Here is a 24,317-nt window from a genome sequence, read left to right on the forward strand (position 1 = left end):
TCTCTATGTTCCCGAGGGCCTACAGTTACAACTCCGCTACCAGACTGTAGCAAATCAAAAGTTACGTCGAATCAGCCTATCGGCGTATTCCTGGCTATTGTAGTTTAGGAGATATTGGCAGATTTAGCCATTTTGGGGGGTATGAAAATTTATGAAAAGTTCAATTACACCAAGATTTCTCTATGTTCCCGAGGGCCTACAGTTACAACTCCGCTACCAGACTGTAGCAAATCAAAAGTTACGTCGAATGAGCCTATCGGCGTATTCCTGGCTATTGTAGTTTAGGAGATATTGGCAGATTTAGCCATTTTGGGGGGGATGAAAATTTATGAAAAGTTCAATTACACCAAGATTTCTCTATGTTCCCGAGGGCCTACAGTTACAACTCCGCTACCAGACTGTAGCAAATCAAAAGTTACGTCGAATGAGCCTATCGGCGTATTCCTGGCTATTGTAGTTTGGAAGATATTGGCAGATTTAGCCATTTTGGGGGGTATGAAAATTTATGAAAAGTTCAATTACACCAAGATTTCTCTATGTTCCCGAGGGCCTACAGTTACAACTCCGCTACCAGACTGTAGCAAATCAAAAGTTACGTCGAATGAGCTTATCGGCGTATTCCTGGCTATTGTAGTTTAGGAGATATTGGCAGATTTAGCCATTTTGGGGGGTATGAAAATTTATGAAAAGTTCAATTACACCAAGATTTCTCTATGTTCCCGAGGGCCTACAGTTACAACTCCGCTACCAGACTGTAGCAAATCAAAAGTTACGTCGAATGAGCCTATCGGCGTATTCCTGGCTATCGTAGTTTAGGAGATATTGGCAGATTTAGCCATTTTGGGGGGTATGAAAATTTATGAAAAGTTCAATTACACCAAGATTTCTCTATGTTCCCGAGAGCCTACAGTTACAACTCCGCTACCAGACTGTAGCAAATCAAAAGTTACGTCGAATGAGCCTATCGGCGTATTCCTGGCTATTGTAGTTTAGGAGATATTGGCAGATTTAGCCATTTTGGGGGGTATGAAAATTTATGAAAAGTTCAATTACACCAAGATTTCTCTATGTTCCCGAGGGCCTACAGTTACAACTCCGCTACCAGACTGTAGCAAATCAAAAGTTACGTCGAATGAGCCTATCGGCGTATTCCTGGCTATTGTAGTTTAGGAGATATTGGCAGATTTAGCCATTTTGGGGGGTATGAAAATTTATGAAAAGTTCAATTACACCAAGATTTCTCTATGTTTCCGAGGGCCTACAGTTACAACTCCGCTACCAGACTGTAGCAAATCAAAAGTTACGTCGAATGAGCCTATCGGCGTATTCCTGGCTATTGTAGTTTAGGAGATATTGGCAGATTTAGCCATTTTGGGGGGTATGAAAATTTATGAAAAGTTCAATTACACCAAGATTTCTCTATGTTCTCGAGAGCCTACAGTTACAACTCCGCTACCAGACTGTAGCAAATCAAAAGTTACGTCGAATGAGCCTATCGGCGTATTCCTGGCTATTGTAGTTTAGGAGATATTGGCAGATTTAGCCATTTTGGGGGATATGAAAATTTATGAAAAGTTCAATTACACCAAGATTTCTCTATGTTCCCGAGGGCCTACAGTTACAACTCCGCTACCAGACTGTAGCAAATCAAAAGTTACGTCGAATGAGCCTATCGGCGTATTCCTGGCTATTGTAGTTTAGGAGATATTGGCAGATTTAGCCATTTTGGGGGGTATGAAAATTTATGAAAAGTTCAATTACACCAAGATTTCTCTATGTTCCCGAGGGCCTACAGTTACAACTCCGCTACCAGACTGTAGCAAATCAAAAGTTACGTCGAATGAGCCTATCGGCGTATTCCTGGCTATTGTAGTTTAGGAGATATTGGCAGATTTAGCCATTTTAGGGGGTATGAAAATTTATGAAAAGTTCAATTACACCAAGATTTCTCTATGTTCCCGAGAGCCTACAGTTACAACTCCGCTACCAGACTGTAGCAAATCAAAAGTTACGTCGAATGAGCCTATCGGCGTATTCCTGGCTATTGTAGTTTAGGAGATATTGGCAGATTTAGCCATTTTGGGGGGTATGAAAATTTATGAAAATTTCAATTACACCAAGATTTCTCTGTGTTCCCGAGGGCCTACAGTTACAACTCCGCTACCAGACTGTAGCAAATCAAAAGTTACGTCGAATGAGCTTATCGGCGTATTCCTGGCTATTGTAGTTTAGGAGATATTGGCAGATTTAGCCATTTTGGGGGGTATGAAAATTTATGAAAAGTTCAATTACACCAAGATTTCTCTATGTTCCCGAGGGCCTACAGTTACAACTCCGCTACCAGACTGTAGCAAATCAAAAGTTACGTCGAATGAGCCTATCGGCGTATTCCTGGCTATTGTAGTTTAGGAGATATTGGCAGATTTAGCCATTTTGGGGGGTATGAAAATTTATGAAAAGTTCAATTACACCAAGATTTCTCTATGTTCCCGAGAGCCTACAGTTACAACTCCGCTACCAGACTGTAGCAAATCAAAAGTTACGTCGAATGAGCCTATCGGCGTATTCCTGGCTATTGTAGTTTAGGAGATATTGGCAGATTTAGCCATTTTGGGGGGTATGAAAATTTATGAAAAGTTCAATTACACCAAGATTTCTCTATGTTCCCGAGGGCCTACAGTTACAACTCCGCTACCAGACTGTAGCAAATCAAAAGTTACCTCGAATGAGCCTATCGGCGTATTCCTGGCTATTGTAGTTTAGGAGATATTGGCAGATTTAGCCATTTTGGGGGGTATGAAAATTTATGAAAAGTTCAATTACACCAAGATTTCTCTATGTTCCCGAGGGCCTACAGTTACAACTCCGCTACCAGACTGTAGCAAATCAAAAGTTACGTCGAATGAGCCTATCGGCGTATTCCTGGCTATTGTAGTTTAGGAGATATTGGCAGATTTAGCCATTTTGGGGGGTATGAAAATTTATGAAAAGTTCAATTACACCAAGATTTCTCTATGTTCCCGAGAGCCTACAGTTACAACTCCGCTACCAGACTGTAGCAAATCAAAAGTTACGTCGAATGAGCCTATCGGCGTATTCCTGGCTATTGTAGTTTAGGAGATATTGGCAGATTTAGCCATTTTGGGGGGTATGAAAATTTATGAAAAGTTCAATTACACCAAGATTTCTCTATGTTCCCGAGGGCCTACAGTTACAACTCCGCTACCAGACTGTAGCAAATCAAAAGTTACGTCGAATGAGCCTATCGGCGTATTCCTGGCTATTGTAGTTTAGGAGATATTGGCAGATTTAGCCATTTTGGGGGGTATGAAAATTTATGAAAAGTTCAATTACACCAAGATTTCTCTATGTTTCCGAGGGCCTACAGTTACAACTCCGCTACCAGACTGTAGCAAATCAAAAGTTACGTCGAATGAGCCTATCGGCGTATTCCTGGCTATTGTAGTTTAGGAGATATTGGCAGATTTAGCCATTTTGGGGGGTATGAAAATTTATGAAAAGTTCAATTACACCAAGATTTCTCTATGTTCCCGAGAGCCTACAGTTACAACTCCGCTACCAGACTGTAGCAAATCAAAAGTTACGTCGAATGAGCCTATCGGCGTATTCCTGGCTATTGTAGTTTAGGAGATATTGGCAGATTTAGCCATTTTGGGGGATATGAAAATTTATGAAAAGTTCAATTACACCAAGATTTCTCTATGTTCCCGAGGGCCTACAGTTACAACTCCGCTACCAGACTGTAGCAAATCAAAAGTTACGTCGAATGAGCCTATCGGCGTATTCCTGGCTATTGTAGTTTAGGAGATATTGGCAGATTTAGCCATTTTGGGGGGTATGAAAATTTATGAAAAGTTCAATTACACCAAGATTTCTCTATGTTCCCGAGGGCCTACAGTTACAACTCCGCTACCAGACTGTAGCAAATCAAAAGTTACGTCGAATGAGCCTATCGGCGTATTCCTGGCTATTGTAGTTTAGGAGATATTGGCAGATTTAGCCATTTTAGGGGGTATGAAAATTTATGAAAAGTTCAATTACACCAAGATTTCTCTATGTTCCCGAGAGCCTACAGTTACAACTCCGCTACCAGACTGTAGCAAATCAAAAGTTACGTCGAATGAGCCTATCGGCGTATTCCTGGCTATTGTAGTTTAGGAGATATTGGCAGATTTAACCATTTTGGGGGGTATGAAAATTTATGAAAATTTCAATTACACCAAGATTTCTCTGTGTTCCCGAGGGCCTACAGTTACAACTCCGCTACCAGACTGTAGCAAATCAAAAGTTACGTCGAATGAGCTTATCGGCGTATTCCTGGCTATTGTAGTTTAGGAGATATTGGCAGATTTAGCCATTTTGGGGGGTATGAAAATTTATGAAAAGTTCAATTACACCAAGATTTCTCTATGTTCCCGAGGGCCTACAGTTACAACTCCGCTACCAGACTGTAGCAAATCAAAAGTTACGTCGAATGAGCCTATCGGCGTATTCCTGGCTATTGTAGTTTAGGAGATATTGGCAGATTTAGCCATTTTGGGGGGTATGAAAATTTATGAAAAGTTCAATTACACCAAGATTTCTCTATGTTCCCGAGAGCCTACAGTTACAACTCCGCTACCAGACTGTAGCAAATCAAAAGTTACGTCGAATGAGCCTATCGGCGTATTCCTGGCTATTGTAGTTTAGGAGATATTGGCAGATTTAGCCATTTTGGGGGGTATGAAAATTTATGAAAAGTTCAATTACACCAAGATTTCTCTATGTTCCCGAGGGCCTACAGTTACAACTCCGCTACCAGACTGTAGCAAATCAAAAGTTACCTCGAATGAGCCTATCGGCGTATTCCTGGCTATTGTAGTTTAGGAGATATTGGCAGATTTAGCCATTTTGGGGGGTATGAAAATTTATGAAAAGTTCAATTACACCAAGATTTCTCTATGTTCCCGAGGGCCTACAGTTACAACTCCGCTACCAGACTGTAGCAAATCAAAAGTTACGTCGAATGAGCCTATCGGCGTATTCCTGGCTATTGTAGTTTAGGAGATATTGGCAGATTTAGCCATTTTGGGGGGTATGAAAATTTATGAAAAGTTCAATTACACCAAGATTTCTCTATGTTCCCGAGAGCCTACAGTTACAACTCCGCTACCAGACTGTAGCAAATCGAAAGTTACGTCGAATGAGCCTATCGGCGTATTCCTGGCTATTGTAGTTTAGGAGATATTGGCAGATTTAGCCATTTTGGGGGGTATGAAAATTTATGAAAAGTTCAATTACACCAAGATTTCTCTATGTTCCCGAGGGCCTACAGTTACAACTCCGCTACCAGACTGTAGCAAATCAAAAGTTACGTCGAATGAGCCTATCGGCGTATTCCTGGCTATTGTAGTTTAGGAGATATTGGCAGATTTAGCCATTTTGGGGGGTATGAAAATTTATGAAAAGTTCAATTACACCAAGATTTCTCTATGTTCCCGAGGGCCTACAGTTACAACTCCGCTATCAGACTGTAGCAAATCAAAAGTTACGTCGAATGAGCTTATCGGCGTATTCCTGGCTATTGTAGTTTAGGAGATATTGGCAGATTTAGCCATTTGGGGGGGTATGAAAATTTATGAAAAGTTCAATTACACCAAGATTTCTCTATGTTCCCGAGAGCCTACAGTTACAACTCCGCTACCAGACTGTAGCAAATCAAAAGTTACGTCGAATGAGCCTATCGGCGTATTCCTGGCTATTGTAGTTTAGGAGATATTGGCAGATTTAGCCATTTTGGGGGGTATGAAAATTTATGAAAAGTTCAATTACACCAAGATTTCTCTATGTTCCCGAGGGCCTACAGTTACAACTCTGCTACCAGACTGTAGCAAATCAAAAGTTACGTCGAATGAGCCTATCGGCGTATTCCTGGCTATTGTAGTTTAGGAGATATTGGCAGATTTAGCCATTTTGGGGGGTATGAAAATTTATGAAAAGTTCAATTACACCAAGATTTCTCTATGTTCCCGAGGGCCTACAGTTACAACTCCGCTACCAGACTGTAGCAAATCAAAAGTTACGTCGAATGAGCCTATCGGCGTATTCCTGGCTATTGTAGTTTAGGAGATATTGGCAGATTTAGCCATTTTGGGGGGTATGAAAATTTATGAAAAGTTCAATTACACCAAGATTTCTCTATGTTCCCGAGAGCCTACAGTTACAACTCCGCTACCAGACTGTAGCAAATCAAAAGTTACGTCGAATGAGCCTATCGGCGTATTCCTGGCTATTGTAGTTTAGGAGATATTGGCAGATTTAGCCATTTTGGGGGGTATGAAAATTTATGAAAAGTTCAATCACACCAAGATTTCTCTATGTTCCCGAGGGCCTACAGTTACAACTCCGCTACCAGACTGTAGCAAATCAAAAGTTACGTCGAATGAGCCTATCGGCGTATTCCTGGCTATTGTAGTTTAGGAGATATTGGCAGATTTAGCCATTTTGGGGGGTATGAAAATTTATGAAAAGTTCAATTACACCAAGATTTCTCTATGTTCCTGAGGGCCTGCAGTTACAACTCCGCTACCAGACTGTAGCAAATCAAAAGTTACGTCGAATGAGTCTATCGGCGTATTCCTGGCTATTGTAGTTTAGGAGATATTGGCAGATTTAGCCATTTTGGGGGGTATGAAAATTTATGAAAAGTTCAATTACACCAAGATTTCTCTATGTTCCCGAGGGCCTACAGTTACAACTCCGCTACCAGACTGTAGCAAATCAAAAGTTACGTCGAATGAGCCTATCGGCGTATTCCTGGCTATTGTAGTTTAGGAGATATTGGCAGATTTAGCCATTTTGGGGGGTATGAAAATTTATGAAAAGTTTAATTACACCAAGATTTCTCTATGTTCCCGAGGGCCTACAGTTACAACTCCGCTACCAGACTGTAGCAAATCAAAAGTTACGTCGAATGAGCCTATCGGCGTATTCCTGGCTATTGTAGTTTAGGAGATATTGGCAGATTTAGCCATTTTGGGGGGTATGAAAATTTATGAAAAGTTCAATTACACCAAGATTTCTCTATGTTCCCGAGGGCCTACAGTTACAACTCCGCTACCAGACTGTAGCAAATCAAAAGTTACGTCGAATGAGCCTATCGGCGTATTCCTGGCTATTGTAGATTAGGAGATATTGGCAGATTTAGCCATTTTGGGGGATATGAAAATTTATGAAAAGTTTAATTACACCAAGATTTCTCTATGTTCCCGAGGGCCTACAGCTACAACTCCGCTACCAGACTGTAGCAAATCAAAAGTTACGTCGAATGAGCCTATCGGCGTATTCCTGGCTATTGTAGTTTAGGAGATATTGGCAGATTTAGCCATTTTGGGGGGTATGAAAATTTATGAAAAGTTTAATTACACCAAGATTTCTCTATGTTCCCGAGGGCCTACAGTTACAACTCCGCTACCAGACTGTAGCAAATCAAAAGTTACGTCGAATGAGCCTATCGGCGTATTCCTGGCTATTGTAGTTTAGGAGATATTGGCAGATTTAGCCATTTTGGGGGGTATGAAAATTTATGAAAAGTTCAATTACACCAAGATTTCTCTATGTTCCCGAGGGCCTACAGTTACAACTCCGCTACCAGACTGTAGCACAGGGGTCTCCAACACGCGGCCCGCGGGCCGCATGCGGCCCACGAGGTCCTATTTTGCGGCCCGCGACCTGATTTGAAAAAAAATCAGAAAAACGCTTAGTAAATCATGTTGAAACGCTAAAATTGATTTCAGTTGAAACATAATGTTGTTGTTTTTCAAAGTGAGCCATTCTATGTGCCCACTATCACTATTACTCACTAGTTGATACGGCTTCGGCATGGTAATATCATTCCATGGATGAAGAATTTGCTGGTACGAATGGGCATATTGCCTTGACGTGCAATGGCCCACCACTGCCAAGACCGAGACGCCTGCAAAACGACTTCGGGCGCTCCAAAAGACCATGCTTTACAAGGAGATAGTTGTCTAGCAAGTAGGCCTACCGTGTATAGCTAACCCCAATATTGATTCTTCAATCCATGGGTGGCCAATCTGCAGCAGTAGAAGGAAAATTATGCGGCTGTCGACACTTGTAATAACAACCCTAAGTTTTCGCAGATACCCCCTGCATCAGCTGTATCTGGGAATCTGATCACATTGGCCGAGAAAGGATAAATATTTTATAGTAATATGTGAAACTATACTAATATTTATTGACGAAATTCACTCATGAACATCAAAAATTTTTCGCGCTTCGCGCGACTACAGATTGGTTCTCTGTGGCTCTTTACAACATAACTACTAACGATTTGGTGCGCATAGTAAGCCGATATGTGCATATAGATTAGTTCGGAGTGTACCGGCAATGGACATGGACATGATAACGTGGGTATTTGGCCCCAGCTAGTTTATCACGACTAACCACCGGTATGCGGCCGCAGGCTACATGAGTACGCGAAATGCGGCCGTGAATTACAAAAATGTTGGCCACCCCTGTTTTAGCGGCTAAAGAGTGTTGTCATTGTCAGGTATCGTGTACAGCTCATAGTCCAAAATATAATGACATTGATGATCATGATACTTTTTGTTGTATTTGTGTTTGTTCAATAAAATATTAGTTCTTTTGTGGTGACTATAACCGTCGCCAATGTTAGAAAGCACAGCGTTGTAATAACGTAGAGTTATCAGACGTGGTTGTTGAACTGCGTTGCCTACTTTTATATCGATATGATGTCATGCGGCCCGCGGCCTCCAGGAATTTGGAAAATTGGCCCGCGACCTATTTTGAGTTGGCGACCCCTGCTGTAGCAAATCAAAAGTTACGTCGAATGAGCTTATCGGCGTATTCCTGGCTATTGTAGTTTAGGAGATATTGGCAGATTTAGCCAATTTGGGGGGTATGAAAATTTATGAAAAGTTCAATTACACCAAGATTTCTCTATGTTCCCGAGGGCCTACAGTTACAACTCCGCTACCAGACTGTAGCAAATCAAAAGTTACGTCGAATGAGCTTATCGGCGTATTCCTGGCTATTGTAGTTTAGGAGATATTGGCAGATTTAGCCAATTTTGGGGGTATGAAAATTTATGAAAAGTTCAATTACACCAAGATTTCTCTATGTTCCCGAGGGCCTACAGTTACAACTCCGCTACCAGACTGTAGCAAATCAAAAGTTACGTCGAATGAGCCTATCGGCGTATTCCTGGCTATTGTAGTTTAGGAGATATTGGCAGATTTAGCCATTTTGGGGGGTATGAAAATTTATGAAAAGTTCAATTACACCAAGATTTCTCTATGTTCCTGAGGGCCTGCAGTTACAACTCCGCTACCAGACTGTAGCAAATCAAAAGTTACGTCGAATGAGTCTATCGGCGTATTCCTGGCTATTGTAGTTTAGGAGATATTGGCAGATTTAGCCATTTTGGGGGGTATGAAAATTTATGAAAAGTTCAATTACACCAAGATTTCTCTATGTTCCCGAGGGCCTACAGTTACAACTCCGCTACCAGACTGTAGCAAATCAAAAGTTACGTCGAATGAGCCTATCGGCGTATTCCTGGCTATTGTAGTTTAGGAGATATTGGCAGATTTAGCCATTTTGGGGGGTATGAAAATTTATGAAAAGTTTAATTACACCAAGATTTCTCTATGTTCCCGAGGGCCTACAGTTACAACTCCGCTACCAGACTGTAGCAAATCAAAAGTTACGTCGAATGAGCCTATCGGCGTATTCCTGGCTATTGTAGTTTAGGAGATATTGGCAGATTTAGCCATTTTGGGGGGTATGAAAATTTATGAAAAGTTCAATTACACCAAGATTTCTCTATGTTCCCGAGGGCCTACAGTTACAACTCCGCTACCAGACTGTAGCAAATCAAAAGTTACGTCGAATGAGCCTATCGGCGTATTCCTGGCTATTGTAGATTAGGAGATATTGGCAGATTTAGCCATTTTGGGGGATATGAAAATTTATGAAAAGTTTAATTACACCAAGATTTCTCTATGTTCCCGAGGGCCTACAGCTACAACTCCGCTACCAGACTGTAGCAAATCAAAATTTACGTCGAATGAGCCTATCGGCGTATTCCTGGCTATTGTAGTTTAGGAGATATTGGCAGATTTAGCCATTTTGGGGGGTATGAAAATTTATGAAAAGTTCAATTACACCAAGATTTCTCTATGTTCCCGAGGGCCTACAGTTACAACTCCGCTACCAGACTGTAGCAAATCAAAAGTTACGTCGAATGAGCCTATCGGCGTATTCCTGGCTATTGTAGTTTAGGAGATATTGGCAGATTTAGCCATTTTGGGGGGTATGAAAATTTATGAAAAGTTCAATTACACCAAGATTTCTCTATGTTCCCGAGGGCCTACAGTTACAACTCCGCTACCAGACTGTAGCAAATCAAAAGTTACGTCGAATGAGCCTATCGGCGTATTCCTGGCTATTGTAGGTTAGGAGATATTGGCAGATTTAGCCATTTTGGGGGGTATGAAAATTTATGAAAAGTTCAATTACACCAAGATTTCTCTATGTTCCCGAGGGCCTACAGTTACAACTCCGCTACCAGACTGTAGCAAATCAAAAGTTACGTCGAATGAGCCTATCGGCGTATTCCTGGCTATTGTAGTTTAGGAGATATTGGCAGATTTAGCCATTTTGGGGGGTATGAAAATTTATGAAAAGTTCAATTACACCAAGATTTCTCTATGTTCCCGAGGGCCTACAGTTACAACTCCGCTACCAGACTGTAGCAAATCAAAAGTTACGTCGAATGAGCCTATCGGCGTATTCCTGGCTATTGTAGTTTAGGAGATATTGGCAGATTTAGCCATTTTGGGGGGTATGAAAATTTATGAAAAGTTCAATTACACCAAGATTTCTCTATGTTCCCGAGGGCCTACAGTTACAACTCCGCTACCAGACATTAGCAAAGCAAAAGTTACGTCGAATCAGCCTATCGGCGTATTCCTGGCTATTGTAGTTTAGGAGATATTGGCAGATTTAGCCATTTTGGGGGGTATGAAAATTTATGAAAAGTTCAATTACACCAAGATTTCTCTATGTTCCCGAGGGCCTACAGTTACAACTCCGCTACCAGACTGTAGCAAATCAAAAGTTACGTCGAATGAGCCTATCGGCGTATTCCTGGCTATTGTAGTTTAGGAGATTTCGGCAGATTTAGCCATTTTGGGGGGTATGAAAATTTATGAAAAGTTCAATTACACCAAGATTTCTCTATGGTCCCGAGGGCCTACAGTTACAACTCCGCTACCAGACTGTAGCAAATCAAAAGTTACGTCGAATGAGCCTATCGGCGTATTCCTGACTATTGTAGTTTAGGAGATATTGGCAGATTTAGCCATTTTGGGGGGTATGAAAATTTATGAAAAGTTCAATTACACCAAGATTTCTCTATGTTCCCGAGGGCCTACAGTTACAACTCCGCTACCAGACTGTAGCAAATCAAAAGTTACGTCGAATGAGCCTATCGGCGTATTCCTGGCTATTGTAGTTTAGGAGATATTGGCAGATTTAGCCATTTTGGGGGGTATGAAAATTTATGAAAAGTTCAATTACACCAAGATTTCTCTATGTTCCCGAATGCCTACAGTTACAACTCCGCTACCAGACTGTAGCAAATCAAAAGTTACGTCGAATGAGCCTATCGGCGTATTCCTGGCTATTGTAGTTTAGGAGATATTGGCAGATTTAGCCATTTTGGGGGGTATGAAAATTTATGAAAAGTTCAATTACACCAAGATTTCTCTATGTTCCCGAGGGCCTACAGTTACAACTCCGCTACCAGACTGTAGCAAATCAAAAGTTACGTCGAATGAGCCTATCGGCGTATTCCTGGCTATTGTAGTTTAGGAGATATTGGCAGATTTAGCCATTTTGGGGGGTATGAAAATTTATGAAAAGTTTAATTACACCAAGATTTCTCTATGTTCCCGAGGGCCTACAGCTACAACTCCGCTACCAGACTGTAGCAAATCAAAAGTTACGTCGAATGAGCCTATCGGCGTATTCCTGGCTATTGTAGTTTAGGAGATATTGGCAGATTTAGCCATTTTGGGGGGTATGAAAATTTATGAAAAGTTCAATTACACCAAGATTTCTCTATGTTCCCGAGGGCCTACAGTTACAACTCCGCTACCAGACTGTAGCAAATCAAAAGTTACGTCGAATGAGCCTATCGGCGTATTCCTGGCTATTGTAGTTTAGGAGATATTGGCAGATTTAGCCATTTTGGGGGGTATGAAAATTTATGAAAAGTTCAATTACACCAAGATTTCTCTATGTTCCCGAGGGCCTACAGTTACAACTCCGCTACCAGACTGTAGCAAATCAAAAGTTACGTCGAATGAGCCTATCGGCGTATTCCTGGCTATTGTAGGTTAGGAGATATTGGCAGATTTAGCCATTTTGGGGGGTATGAAAATTTATGAAAAGTTCAATTACACCAAGATTTCTCTATGTTCCCGAGGGCCTACAGTTACAACTCCGCTACCAGACTGTAGCAAATCAAAAGTTACGTCGAATGAGCCTATCAGCGTATTCCTGGCTATTGTAGTTTAGGAGATATTGGCAGATTTAGCCATTTTGGGGGGTATGAAAATTTATGAAAAGTTCAATTACACCAAGATTTCTCTATGTTCCCGAGGGCCTACAGTTACAACTCCGCTACCAGACTGTAGCAAATCAAAAGTTACGTCGAATGAGCCTATCGGCTTATTCCTGGCTATTGTAGTTTAGGAGATATTGGCAGATTTAGCCATTTTGGGGGGTATGAAAATTTATGAAAAGTTCAATTACACCAAGATTTCTCTATGTTCCCGAGGGCCTACAGTTACAACTCCGCTACCAGACATTAGCAAAGCAAAAGTTACGTCGAATCAGCCTATCGGCGTATTCCTGGCTATTGTAGTTTAGGAGATATTGGCAGATTTAGCCATTTTGGGGGGTATGAAAATTTATGAAAAGTTCAATTACACCAAGATTTCTCTATGTTCCCGAGGGCCTACAGTTACAACTCCGCTACCAGACTGTAGCAAATCAAAAGTTACGTCGAATGAGCCTATCGGCGTATTCCTGGCTATTGTAGTTTAGGAGATATTGGCAGATTTAGCCATTTTGGGGGGTATGAAAATTTATGAAAAGTTCAATTACACCAAGATTTCTCTATGGTCCCGAGGGCCTACAGTTACAACTCCGCTACCAGACTGTAGCAAATCAAAAGTTACGTCGAATGAGCCTATCGGCGTATTCCTGACTATTGTAGTTTAGGAGATATTGGCAGATTTAGCCATTTTGGGGGGTATGAAAATTTATGAAAAGTTCAATTACACCAAGATTTCTCTATGTTCCCGAGGGCCTACAGTTACAACTCCGCTACCAGACTGTAGCAAATCAAAAGTTACGTCGAATGAGCCTATCGGCGTATTCCTGGCTATTGTAGTTTAGGAGATATTGGCAGATTTAGCCATTTTGGGGGGTGTGGAAATTTATGAAAAGTTCAATTACACCAAGATTTCTCTATGTTCCCGAATGCCTACAGTTACAACTCCGCTACCAGACTGTAGCAAATCAAAAGTTACGTCGAATGAGCCTATCGGCGTATTCCTGGCTATTGTAGTTTAGGAGATATTGGCAGATTTAGCCATTTTGGGGGGTATGAAAATTTATGAAAAGTTCAATTACACCAAGATTTCTCTATGTTCCCGAGGGCCTACAGTTACAACTCCGCTACCAGACTGTAGCAAATCAAAAGTTACGTCGAATGAGCCTATCGGCGTATTCCTGGCTATTGTAGTTTAGGAGATATTGGCAGATTTAGCCATTTTGGGGGGTATGAAAATTTATGAAAAGTTCAATTACACCAAGATTTCTCTATGTTCCCGAGGGCCTACAGTTACAACTCCGCTACCAGACTGTAGCAAATCAAAAGTTACGTCGAATGAGCCTATCGGCTTATTCCTGGCTATTGTAGTTTAGGAGATATTGGCAGATTTTGCCATTTTGGGGGGTATGAAAATTTATGAAAAGTTCAATTACACCAAGATTTCTCTATGTTCCCGAGGGCCTACAGTTACAACTCCGCTACCAGACTGTAGCAAATCAAAAGTTACGTCGAATGAGCCTATCGGCGTATTCCTGGCTATTGTAGTTTAGGAGATATTGGCAGATTTAGCCAATTTGGGGGGAATGAAAATTTATGAAAAGTTCAATTACACCAAGATTTCTCTATGTTCCCGAGGGCCTACAGTTACAACTCCGCTACCAGACTGTAGCAAAGCAAAAGGTACGTCGAATGAGCCTATCGGCGTATTCCTGGCTATTGTAGTTTAGGAGATATTGGCAGATTTAGCCATTTTGGGGGTATGAAAATTTATGAAAAGTTCAATTACACCAAGATTTCTCTATGTTCCCGAGGGCCTACAGTTACAACTCCGCTACCAGACTGTAGCAAATCAAAAGTTACGTCGAATGAGCCTATCGGCGTATTCCTGGCTATTGTAGTTTAGGAGATATTGGCAGATTTAGCCATTTCCGGGGGTATGAAAATTTATGAAAAGTTCAATTACACCAAGATTTCTCTATGTTCCCGAGGGCCTACAGTTACAACTCCGCTACCAGACTGTAGCAAATCAAAAGTTACGTCGAATGAGCCTATCGGCGTATTCCTGGCTATTGTAGTTTAGGAGATATTGGCAGATTTAGCCATTTTGGGGGGTATGAAAATTTATGAAAAGTTCAATTACACCAAGATTTCTCTATGTTCCCGAGGGCCTACAGTTACAACTCCGCTACCAGACTGTAGCAAATCAAAAGTTACGTCGAATGAGCCTATCGGCGTATTCCTGGCTATTGTAGTTTAGGAGATATTGGCAGATTTAGCCATTTTGGGGGGTATGAAAATTTATGAAAAGTTCAATTACACCAAGATTTCTCTATGTTCCCGAGGGCCTACAGTTACAACTCCGCTACCAGACTGTAGCAAATCAAAAGTTACGTCGAATGAGCCTATCGGCGTATTCCTGGCTATTGTAGTTTAGGAGATATTGGCAGATTTAGCCATTTTGGGGGGTATGAAAATTTATGAAAAGTTCAATTACACCAAGATTTCTCTATGTTCCCGAGAGCCTACAGTTACAACTCCGCTACCAGACTGTAGCAAATCAAAAGTTACGTCGAATGAGCCTATCGGCGTATTCCTGGCTATTGTAGTTTAGGAGATATTGGCAGATTTAGCCATTTTGGGGGGTATGAAAATTTATGAAAAGTTCAATTCCACCAAGATTTCTCTATGTTCCCGAGGGCCTACAGTTACAACTCCGCTACCAGACTGTAGCAAATCAAAAGTTACGTCGAATGAGCCTATCGGCGTATTCCTGGCTATTGTAGTTTGGAGATATTGGCAGATTTAGCCATTTTGGGGGGTATGAAAATTTATGAAAAGTTCAATTACACCAAGATTTCTCTATGTTCCCGAGGGCCTACAGTTACAACTCCGCTACCAGACTGTAGCAAATCAAAAGTTACGTCGAATGAGCCTATCGGCGTATTCCTGGCTATTGTAGTTTAGGAGATATTGGCAGATTTAGCCATTTTGGGGGGTATGAAAATTTATGAAAAGTTCAATTACACCAAGATTTCTCTATGTTCCCGAGGGCCTACAGTTACAACTCTGCTACCAGACTGTAGCAAATCAAAAGTTACGTCGAATGAGCCTATCGGCGTATTCCTGGCTATTGTAGTTTAGGAGATATTGGCAGATTTAGCCAATTTGGGGGGTATGAAAATTTATGAAAAGTTCAATTACACCAAGATTTCTCTATGTTCCCGAGGGCCTACAGTTATAACTCCGCTACCAGACTGTAGCAAAGCAAAAGTTACGTCGAATGAGCCTATCGGCGTATTCCTGGCTATTGTAGTTTAGGAGATATTGGCAGATTTAGCCATTTTGGGGGGTATGAAAATTCATGAAAAGTTCAATTACACCAAGATTTCTCTATGTTCCCGAGGGCCTACAGTTACAACTCCGCTACCAGACTGTAGCAAATCAAAAGTTACGTCGAATGAGCCTATCGGCGTATTCCTGGCTATTGTAGTTTAGGAGATATTGGCAGATTTAGCCATTTTGGGGGGGTATGAAAATTTATGAAAAGTTCAATTACACCAAGATTTCTCTATGTTCCCGAGGGCCTACAGTTACAACTCCGCTACCAGACTGTAGCAAATCAAAAGTTACGTCGAATGAGCCTATCGGCGTATTCCTGGCTATTGTAGTTTAGGAGATATTGGCAGATTTAGCCATTTTGGGGGGTATGAAAATTTATGAAAAGTTCAATTACACCAAGATTTCTCTATGTTCCCGAGGGCCTACAGTTACAACTCCGCTACCAGACTGTAGCAAATCAAAAGTTACGTCGAATGAGCTTATCGGCGTATTATTGGCTATTGTAGTTTAGGAGATATTGGCAGATTTAGCCATTTTGGGGGGTATGAAAATTTATGAAAAGTTCAATTACACCAAGATTTCTCTATGTTCCCGAGGGCCTACAGTTACAACTCCGCTACCAGACTGTAGCAAATCAAAAGTTACGTCGAATGAGCCTATCGGCGTATTCCTGGCTATTGTAGTTTAGAAGATATTGGCAGATTTAGCCATTTTGGGGGGTATGAAAATTTATGAAAAGTTAAATTACACCAAGATTTCTCTATGTTCCCGAGAGCCTACAGTTACAACTCCGCTACCAGACTGTAGCAAATCAAAAGTTACGTCGAATGAGCCTATCGGCGTATTCCTGGCTATTGTACTTTAGGAGATATTGGCAGATTTAGCCATTTTGGGGGGTATGAAAATTTATGAAAAGTTCAATTACACCAAGATTTCTCTATGTTCCCGAGGGCCTACAGTTACAACTCCGCTACCAGACTGTAGCAAATCAAAAGTTACGTCGAATGAGCCTATCGGCGTATTCCTGGCTATTGTAGTTTAGGAGATATTGGCAGATTTAGCCATTTTGGGGGGTATGAAAATTTATGAAAAGTTCAATTACACCAAGATTTCTCTATGTTCCCGAGGGCCTACAGTTACAACTCTGCTACCAGACTGTAGCAAATCAAAAGTTACGTCGAATGAGCCTATCGGCGTATTCCTGGCTATTGTAGTTTAGGAGATATTGGCAGATTTAGCCATTTTGGGGGGTATGAAAATTTATGAAAAGTTCAATTACACCAAGATTTCTCTATGTTTCCGAGGGCCTACAGTTACAACTCCGCTACCAGACTGTAGCAAATCAAAAGTTACGTCGAATGAGCCTATCGGCGTATTCCTGGCTATTGTAGTTTAGGAGATATTGGCAGATTTAGCCATTTTGGGGGGTATGAAAATTTATAGAAAGTTCAATTACACCAAGATTTCTCTATGTTCCCGAGGGCCTACAGTTACAACTCCACTACCAGACTGTAGCAAATCAAAAGTTACGTCGAATGAGCCTATCGGCGTATTCCTGGCTATCGTAGTTTAGGAGATATTGGCAGATTTAGCCATTTTGGGGGGTATGAAAATTTATGAAAAGTTTAATTACACCAAGATTTCTCTATGTTCCCGAGGGCCTACAGTTACAACTCCGCTACCAGACTGTAGCAAATCAAAAGTTACGTCGAATGAGCCTATCGGCGTATTCCTGGCTATTGTAGTTTAGGAGATATTGGCAGATTTAGCCATTTTGGGGGGTATGAAAATTTATGAAAAGTTCAATTACACCAAGATTTCTCTATGTTCCCGAGGGCCTACAGTTACAACTCCGCTACCAGACTGTAGCAAATCAAAAGTTACGTCGAATGAGCCTATCGGCGTATTCCTGGCTATTGTAGTTTAGGAGATATTGGCAGATTTAGCCATTTTGGGGGTATGAAAATTTATGAAAAGTTCAATTACACCAAGATTTCTGTAGGCCCTCGGGAACATAGAGAAATCTTGGTGTAATTGAACTTTTCATAAATTTTCATACCCCCAAAATCGCTAAATCTGCAAATATCTCCTAAACTACAATAGCCAGGAATACGCCGATAGGCTCATTCGACGTAACTTTTGATTTGCTACAGTCTGGTAGCGGAGTTGTAACTGTAGGCCCTTGGGAACATAGAGAAATCTTGGTGTAATTGAACTTTTCATAAATTTTCATACCCCCCAAAATGGCTAAATCTGCCAATATCTCCTAAACTACAATAGCCAGGAATACGCCGATAGGCTCATTCGACGTAACTTTTGATTTGCTACAGTCTGGTAGCGGAGTTGTAACTGTAGGCCCTCGGGAACATAGAGAAATCTTGGTGTAATTGAACTTTTCATAAATTTTCATACCCCCCAAAATGGCTAAATCTGCCAATATCTCCTAAACTACAATAGCCAGGAATACGCCGATAGGCTCATTCGACGTAACTTTTGATTTGCTACAGTCTGGTAGCGGAGTTGTAACTGTGAAACCTCGGGAACATAGAGAAATCTTGGTGTAATTGAACTTTTCATAAATTTTCATACCCCCCAAAATGGCTAAATCTGCCAATATCTCCTAAACTACAATAGCCAGGAATAAGCCGATAGGCTCATTCGACGTAACTTTTGATTTGCTACAGTCTGGTAGCGGAGTTGTAACTGTAGGCCCTCGGGAACATAGAGAAATCTTGGTGTAATTGAACTTTTCATAAATTTTCATACCCCCCAAATTGGCTAAATCTGCCAATATCTCCTAAACTACAATAGCCAGGAATACGCCGATAGGCTCATTCGACGTAACTTTTGATTTGCTACAGTCTGGTAGCGGAGTTGTAAATGTAGGCCCTCGGGAACATAGAGAAATCTTGGTGTAATTGAACTTTTCATAAATTTTCATACCCCCCAAAATGGCTAAATCTGTCAATATCTCCTAAACTACAATAGCAACGAATACGCCGATAGGCTCATTCGACGTAACTTTTGATTTGCTACAGTCTGGTAGCGGAGTTGTAACTGTAGGCCCTCGGGAACATAGAGAAATCTTGGTGTAATTGAACTTTTCATAAATTTTCATACCCCCCAAAATGGCTAAATCTGCCAATATCTCCTAAACTACAATAGCCAGGAATACGCCGATAGGCTCATTCGACGTAACTTTTGATTTGCTACAGTCTGGTAGCGGAGTTGTAACTGTAGGCCCTCGGGAACATAGAGAAATCTTGGTGTAATTGAACTTTTCATAAATTTTCATACCCCCCAAAATGGCTAAATCTGTCAATATCTCCTAAACTACAATAGCAACGAATACGCCGATAGGCTCATTCGACGTAACTTTTGATTTACTACAGTCTGGTAGCGGAGTTGTAACTGTAGGCCCTCGGGAACATAGAGAAATCTTGGTGTAATTGAACTTTTCATAAATTTTCATACCCCCCAAAATGGCTAAATCTGCCAATATCTCCTAAACTACAATAGCAACGAATACGCCGATAGGCTCATTCGACGTAACTTTTGATTTGCTACAGTCTGGTAGCGGAGTTGTAACTGTAGGCCCTCGGGAACATAGAGAAATCTTGGTGTAATTGAACTTTTCATAAATTTTCATACCCCCCAAAATGGCTAAATCTGCCAATATCTCCTAAACTACAATAGCCAGGAATACGCCGATAGGCTCATTCGACGTAACTTTTGATTTGCAACAGTCTGGTAGCGGAGTTTTACCTGTAGGCCCTCGGGAACATAGAGAAATCTTGGTGTAATTGAACTTTTCATAAATTTTCATACCCCCCAAAATGGCTAAATCTGCCAATATCTCCTAAACTACAATAGCCAGGAATACGCCGATAGGCTCATTCGACGTAACTTTTGATTTGCTACAGTCTGGTAGCGGAGTTGTAACTGTAGGCCCTCGGGAACATAGAGAAATCTTGGTGTAATTGAACTTTTCATAAATTTTCATACCCCCCAAAATGGCTAAATCTGCCAATATCTCCTAAACTACAATAGCCAGGAATACGCCGATAGGCTCATTCGACGTAACTTTTGATTTGCTACAGTCTGGTAGCGGAGTTGTAACTGTGAAACCTCGGGAACATAGAGAAATCTTGGTGTAATTGAACTTTTCATAAATTTTCATACCCCCCAAAATGGCTAAATCTGCCAATATCTCCTAAACTACAATAGCCAGGAATAAGCCGATAGGCTCATTCGACGTAACTTTTGATTTGCTACAGTCTGGTAGCGGAGTTGTAACTGTAGGCCCTCGGGAACATAGAGAAATCTTGGTGTAATTGAACTTTTCATAAATTTTCATACCCCCCAAATTGGCTAAATCTGCCAATATCTCCTAAACTACAATAGCCAGGAATACGCCGATAGGCTCATTCGACGTAACTTTTGATTTGCTACAGTCTGGTAGCGGAGTTGTAACTGTAGGCCCTCGGGAACATAGAGAAATCTTGGTGTAATTGAACTTTTCATAAATTTTCATACCCCCCAAAATGGCTAAATCTGCCAATATCTCCTAAACTACAATAGCCAGGAATAAGCCGATAGGCTCATTCGACGTAACTTTTGATTTGCTACAGTCTGGTAGCAGAGTTGTAACTGTAGGCCCTCGGGAACATAGAGAAATCTTGGTGTAATTGAACTTTTCATAAATTTTCATACCCCCCAAATTGGCTAAATCTGCCAATATCTCCTAAACTACAATAGCCAGGAATACGCCGATAGGCTCATTCGACGTAACTTTTGATTTGCTACAGTCTGATAGCGGAGTTGTAACTGTAGGCCCTCGGGAACATAGAGAAATCTTGGTGTAATTGAACTTTTCATAAATTTTCATACCCCCCAAAATGGCTAAATCTGTCAATATCTCCTGAACTACAATAGCAACGAATACGCCGATAGGCTCATTCGACGTAACTTTTGATTTGCTACAGTCTGGTAGCGGAGTTGTAACTGTAGGCCCTCGGGAACATAGAGAAATCTTGGTGTAATTGAACTTTTCATAAATTTTCATACCCCCCAAAATGGCTAAATCTGCCAATATCTCCTAAACTACAATAGCCAGGAATACGCCGATAGGCTCATTCGACGTAACTTTTGATTTGCTACAGTCTGGTAGCGGAGTTGTAACTGTAGGCCCTCGGGAACATAGAGAAATCTTGGTGTAATTGAACTTTTCATAAATTTTCATACCCCCCAAAATGGCTAAATCTGTCAATATCTCCTAAACTACAATAGCAACGAATACGCCGATAGGCTCATTCGACGTAACTTTTGATTTGCTACAGTCTGGTAGCGGAGTTGTAACTGTAGGCCCTCGGGAACATAGAGAAATCTTGGTGTAATTGAACTTTTCATAAATTTTCATACCCCCCAAAATGGCTAAATCTGCCAATATCTCCTAAACTACAATAGCCAGGAATACGCCGATAGGCTCATTAGACGTAACTTTTGATTTGCAACAGTCTGGTAGCGGAGTTGTAACTGTAGGCCCTCGGGAACATAGAGAAATCTTGGTGTAATTGAACTTTTCATAAATTTTCATACCCCCCAAAATGGCTAAATCTGCCAATATCTCCTAAACTACAATAGCCAGGAATACGCCGATAGGCTCATTTGACGTAACTTTTGATTTGCTACAGTCTGGTAGCGGAGTTTTACCTGTAGGCCCTCGGGAACATAGAGAAATCTTGGTGTAATTGAACTTTTCATAAATTTTCATACCCCCCAAAATGGCTAAATCTGCCAATATCTCCTAAACTACAATAGCCAGGAATACGCCGATAGGCTCATTCGACGTAACTTTTGATTTGCTACAGTCTGGTAGCGGAGTTTTACCTGTAGGCCCTCGGGAACATAGAGAAATCTTGGTGTAATTAAACTTTTCATAAATTTTCATACCCCCCAAAATGGCTAAATCTGCCAATATCTCCTAAACTACAATAGCCAGGAATACGCCGATAGGCTCATTCGACGTAACTTTCGATTTGCTACAGTCTGGTAGCGGAGTTGTAACTGTAGGCCCTCGGGAACATAGAGAAATCTTGGTGTAATTGAACTTTTCATAAATTTTCATACCCCCCAAAATGGCTAAATCTGCCAATATCTCCTAAACTACAATAGCCAGGAATACGCCGATAGGCTCATTCGACGTAACTTTTGATTTGCTACAGTCTGGTAGCGGAGTTGTAACTGTAGGCCCTCGGGAACATAGAGAAATCTTGGTGTAATTGAACTTTTCATAAATTTTCATACCCCCCAAAATGGCTAAATCTGTCAATATCTCCTAAACTACAATAGCAACGAATACGCCGATAGGCTCATTCGACGTAACTTTTGATTTGCTACAGTCTGGTAGCGGAGTTGTAACTGTAGGCCCTCGGGAACATAGAGAAATCTTGGTGTAATTGAACTTTTCATAAATTTTCATACCCCCCAAAATGGCTAAATCTGCCAATATCTCCTAAACTACAATAGCCAGGAATACGCCGATAGGCTCATTCGACGTAACTTTTGATTTGCAACAGTCTGGTAGCGGAGTTGTAACTGTAGGCCCTCGGGAACATAGAGAAATCTTGGTGTAATTGAACTTTTCATAAATTTTCATACCCCCCAAAATGGCTAAATCTGCCAATATCTCCTAAACTACAATAGCCAGGAATACGCCGATAGGCTCATTCGACGTAACTTTTGATTTGCTACAGTCTGGTAGCGGAGTTTTACCTGTAGGCCCTCGGGAACATAGAGAAATCTTGGTGTAATTGAACTTTTCATAAATTTTCATACCCCCCAAAATGGCTAAATCTGCCAATATCTCCTAAACTACAATAGCCAGGAATACGCCGATAGGCTCATTCGACGTAACTTTTGATTTGCTACAGTCTGGTAGCGGAGTTTTACCTGTAGAGTGTAGGCCCTCGGGAACATAGAGAAATCTTGGTGTAATTAAACTTTTTATAAATTTTCATACCCCCCAAAATGGCTAAATCTGCCAATATCTCCTAAACTACAATAGCCAGGAATACGCCGATAGGCTCATTCGACGTAACTTTTGATTTGCTACAGTCTGGTAGCGGAGTTGTAACTGTAGGCCCTCGGGAACATAGAGAAATCTTGGTGTAATTGAACTTTTCATAAATTTTCATACCCCCCAAAATGGCTAAATCTGCCAATATCTCCTAAACTACAATAGCCAGGAATACGCCGATAGGCTCATTCGACGTAACTTTTGATTTGCTACAGTCTGGTAGCGGAGTTGTAACTGTAGGCCCTCGGGAACATAGAGAAATCTTGATGTAATTGAACTTTTCATAAATTTTCATACCTCCCAAAATGGCTAAATCTGGTAAATCTGGCAAATCAAAAGTTACGTCGAATGAGCCTATCGACGTATTCCTGGCTATTGTAGTTTGGGAGATATTGGCAGATTTAGCCATTTTTGGGGGTATGAAAATTTATGAAAAGTTCAATTACACCAAGATTTCTCTATGTTCCCGAGGGCCTACAGTTACAACTCCGCTACCAGACTGTAGCAAATCAAAAGTTACGTCGAATGAGCCTATCGGCGTATTCCTGGCTATTGTAGTTTAGGAGATATTGGCAGATTCAGCCATTTTGGGGGGTATGAAAATTCATGAAAAGTTCAATTACACCAAGATTTCTCTATGTTCCCGAGGGCCTACGGTTACAACTCTGCTACCAGACTGTAGCAAATCAAAAGTTACGTCGAATGAGCCTATCGGCGTATTCCAGGCTCGTGTAGTTTAGGAGATATTGGCAGATTTAGCCATTTTGGGGGGTATGAAAATTTATGAAAAGTTCAATTACACCAAGATTTCTCTATGTTCCCGAGGGCCTACAGTTACAACTCCGCTACCAGACTGTAGCAAATCAAAAGTTACGTCGAATGAGCCTATCGGCGTATTCCTGGCTATTGTAGTTTAGGAGATATTGGCAGATTTAGCCATTTTGGGGGTATGAAAATTTATGAAAAGTTCAATTACACCAAGATTTCTCTATGTTCCCGAGGGCCTACAGTTACAACTCCGCTACCAGACTGTAGCAAATCAAAAGTTACGTCGAATGAGCCTATCGGCGTATTCCTGGCTATTGTAGTTTAGGAGATATTGGCAGATTTAGCCATTTTGGGGGTATGAAAATTTATGAAAAGTTCAATTACACCAAGATTTCTGTAGGCCCTCGGGAACATAGAGAAATCTTGGTGTAATTGAACTTTTCATAAATTTTCATACCCCCA

The 24,317-nt window shown here is 41.1% G+C and overlaps 1 long non-coding RNA gene across 1 annotated transcript in view; it reads right to left on the bottom strand.

The window, feature by feature from the left end:
• The window catches only part of LOC145459871 (uncharacterized), a 194,208-nt gene extending 170,816 nt beyond the window's left edge, over nt 1-23,392 (bottom strand). The window contains exon 1 of the long non-coding RNA XR_013921579.1: nt 22,961-23,392. This is a non-coding gene — a long non-coding RNA (uncharacterized LOC145459871). The remainder of the gene's footprint in view (nt 1-22,960) is intronic.
• Nucleotides 23,393-24,317: the final 925 nt, after the last annotated feature.

Source organism: Botryllus schlosseri, unplaced genomic scaffold (assembly GCF_051294905.1).
Source record: "Botryllus schlosseri isolate E-star unplaced genomic scaffold, Bs_hap1 Bs19a, whole genome shotgun sequence".
Lineage (NCBI taxonomy): Eukaryota > Metazoa > Chordata > Ascidiacea > Stolidobranchia > Styelidae > Botryllus > Botryllus schlosseri.